We start from the raw sequence: 4,113 nt of genomic DNA on the forward strand, positions 1-4,113 counted from the left end.
TAAGATAATTATGKTTTTTGTAGAACCTCCAACCTTAGATGGAAATTGTTGTGTAAAAGAGTCTGTCTAATAGTTATAAAATATGCATAAATACTGAGAATGATGGATTACAACGAGGATTAAATATCCACACCTGTCATTTAAAAACTTACTGATTTTCTTAATCCAAAMGAGACTCACAAACCATTTCTGCTGTTTGACACAAGTGTCTGGTTCATACATGAGACGGTCCCTGTTAGTTTATGTTCACAATATAGCTTGTGGTGCATAAAAAAATCACAAAAAATACATTTTATTCCCTTTTAACAATGATGTTTCTCATTTCCAGTTGATATAGTAAAAATACACAAATCTCTTTATTATATGCAGATTTTTTAAATGTAAACTGAGCAAACCTCTCATTTCTTTCAGCAGTAGATTTCTAACAGCAATAATTAATCTAGTTTGGTTCTGATTCAGAAGTGTTATCTCTTCTTTAACATCATTTGTGCCGCCTGCAATAGAGATTATAATGTATTTTTGCATAATTCAAGCAAAGTTGAATAATTATGATTTAGGACAAAAATAACTTGAGTAATGACATTTTTAGCTTTTTGCTGAGTTTTGCTGGAAGTAACAGACTATTGTGCCAAAAACAGAATTACAATTGAAATACAAAAACAACTTAGGAAGTATCCCACGTAAGAAAAATTGTTTGACCCAAATCTGGCCCACACGAACACTCAGTCCAGACACTGCAAAGAATGACGGCTATTTGGTGGCCCAGATGTGGTTTCCAGAGGTGGTCCATAACCTGGGCCAGCACCTCCTATCCCAAACCACAACCAGGCCAGTTGGAGTACACCATCTTAAAAACAGCACCATCATTGCCAGACCTGGCCCACATCTGGTTGACAAACCACTCGCCATGCCAGCAGTGACAGCTTGACACCAGATCTGGCCCACACCTGCTGCTATGTGGGAATCTTCACAGTGATGGAAATAAATAAGCTTGTATTTTATTAAGTGTTTTCTTTGTTTTTTCTTTTGTATATATTTTTTTCTCCTGAGGCAATATTCTTAAAGAAAATTCAACATAAATAAATTTTGTATGAATTTTCGTTTTGGATTTCCTGATTTTTTTTTAATTATTTTTCTTTTTATCCCTGAATTTTGTTTTACCAAGATGTAAACCACAAGAATAAATGAATAATTGTTACACCTTCTGCAGACATCTGAAATTTCATTAGCAACATGTTGTATAAATAAATAAATAAATAAATAAATAAATAAATAAATAAATAAATAAATAAATAATCACACCATTGAGATGAACAGTTGTTGACTCATTCAGTATCTGGGCAGAGTTTCTTGTACATGAGGCACACAGTATCCAAATCAAAATTTCCAGGCCCATCAAATACAGACAGTTTGACCACCTACAGGTATGTTGGGGTCAGYGGATGTTGGATATTCTAACTGACCCTTTGTCTAATGTAAATAGGAGGTGGAGTTAAAATTGCTCTAACATTAGATATGGTGAGGATGAAAACAGGTGGGTAAGGTACTGTGGCCTTTTCAAGACAACTGCTCAATAAAACAATGGACTTTATGTAAAAAAAATAAATAAATAAAATGCTGCTCAAAACCTGAACAGGAGCTTGGAGCTTTTTCACCTCTTGATTTGCCATCTGTTTGGTTAGCAACTGGAGACGGGAAAAGAAATGAGAATAGTTACCAGAGGCTGCAGAAAAACACAAGGTAATCTAAAGTCAGTAATCAGAAAATATTTGAAGACACATGAATTGAACTGAATTTAATTTTTAGGCGACATCACATCAGTGCTGAATCAAACTCTATTTGTGGCTTGTTTTGCAGCAGTGGATTGTTTTCACAATGGGYAGTGGTCACTTGTTCTTTGCCACTTCGTGCTGCAATCTTCCCACCTCAGTCGGTCGACAGTGCCTGATCTGCTTTAATCAGAAAMCTGCAGAAAGTGTGATGTGTTCAAATAGGCAAAGTCCTGCAGGTCTGTGGGTGTAATTGTGTTATGAGCTCTCTGTACAGAAACGTCAACAGGTTGTTACACAGTGGGGACAATTTTTGGTCATTTTCCCTGTACACACAGCCTGGTGAGGACACTGTTCCTTGTGGGGACAAAAGCCCAGATCCATTGGGGGAAATGCCACTGGTGGGTCAGGGGTTTGCTTTAGGACTAAAGTGTGGATTGAGTTTGAGTTAGATTTAGAGTCAGTTATGAACCTGAGAGGTTAGGCTTAGGGTAATGGGTTAGGGTTAGGCTGTGGAAATGACTGGAAAATGAATAAAAGTCAATGTAAAGTCCCCATGAGGATAGAAGAACAAACGTGTGTGTGTGTGTGTGTGTGTGTGTGTGTGTGTGTGTGTGTGTGTGTGTGTGTGTGTGTGAAGGTGGGGGTTTGGCAGGTTCAGAAGGCCCAGTTGTGACGTTCACACCTTGCAACTGGTCATGATTGCCTTCACACTAAAGCAGAGGTTCTCAAACTGGGGTCCCAGGGCCCCCAGGGGTCCGTGAGCCATGTCTTGGGGGTCCTCAAAAAATTTCAATAAATTGTTAATTTGTTTTTTTATTTTTAAAAATGCATATAACGAATAATGCACTTGTAAAAAAAACATACTAAACCAAACAAAAAATATTACCATGGCATTTAGGGGTTAAAATAACAGTAAATTATTTAGCATTAACAGCATGGGGTTTATGAGGGGGTCCCTGGAATGTTTTCACCCTTGTAAGGGGTCCCCAGACCCAAAAAGTTTGAGAACCACTGCACTAAAGGAAGCTTTTCAGATTTGCTACAATCCATGCAGCAAAAACTGAATAGGTCGTGGAGAAGGGGCTTTATTCAGCATTAAAGGGGTCTCAGATGGATGATTTCTGAGTGATTTAGTTATTTTGGTTATTCTTCTGTTTTAATGTTAAGATAATATTGCCAAAACCTTTATTGGAGGGAAAAAATAAAATAAAAAAAACTAAAAAACTAAAAACAGACAGAAACAAAAAAGCACAGCAAACCCTCTTGAGCACGTGGACACAAAAATACTGCTGGACCCTGCCTTCATATGTTCAATTTACTGCAGCCTAATTTCTTTAACTATTTTTAAAGCATCTTGTATGGGTAATTGTGATTTCTTGTCAGTTTTGATTAAATTTAATGCAAGTGTGAGGCGTGAGAGGTAGGGGCAGAAAATAGCCCYGAGCCAGACGCCGCGGTCAGAACGAGGGATTGGACACGAGTCGGTTGCTGCTCGTTTCACGTCCTTCGCCTCGGCTGATGACACATTCTGTTATTGTCCGCCGCGACACACAGAACGAAAGGAAAAATCTTCCAGCAGTTTTGCAGTCTCAAGTCTTCATTTTCAAAACCCCAAAACAACTAAAACCAAATCCAAACGTATTAATAATAATAATAAGAGCACGCAGCTTTAGCCCGGAGGTGCTGCCGTGTCAAGCCTAGTCTGCTCAGAATTCCACAAAGCTGAACCATTTTACCAAACCTATTTTTGCCTACCTGTACTCATTGTGTACCATTTGCTGTGTTGTTCACAATAGCCCAACAAAAGGCACAGAGAGCTCATCTTTAATTCAAGGCAAGCTTTCTCACACAGAGATAAATCCTCTCCCCACTTATACAAGGGGAGGAAAAAAGCCTCCAAGTATTCATCTTTCTCATTCAGCAATTATTTAGCCTACCTGTATCCTCTGCAATTTTTATAGACGGATTCAATTTTGTATTTCCGTYGGCGTTTAGTTGATGCGTTCACCCTGAGTGACACAGAGTGCTCGAGTTCATTTCTCCTCCACGGCCCTGGTGTTTCCAGCCTGCAACACGTGGCCGACGCACACTTTGTCACGTTCATCTCCAAACAATCACATCAGGTTAGCAGCAGGTTGCAACTTATTCAAATTACCRCACCTGGAAACTAAACATTTGGATTTTTTTTCCTTTTTTTAGTGGCTATAATGCAATGTGATTTCATTAGAAAGCCATTTTTAGCCCACTGATTTCATTTACTCTCTAACATATGTCAGCATGAATGTTTGTTTAAAAGAGAGAAAGAAAGAAAGAAAGAAAGAAAGAAAGAAAGAAAGAAAGA

Source organism: Austrofundulus limnaeus, unplaced genomic scaffold (genome assembly GCF_001266775.1).
Source record: "Austrofundulus limnaeus strain Quisiro unplaced genomic scaffold, Austrofundulus_limnaeus-1.0 Scaffold75, whole genome shotgun sequence".
NCBI lineage: Eukaryota > Metazoa > Chordata > Actinopteri > Cyprinodontiformes > Rivulidae > Austrofundulus > Austrofundulus limnaeus.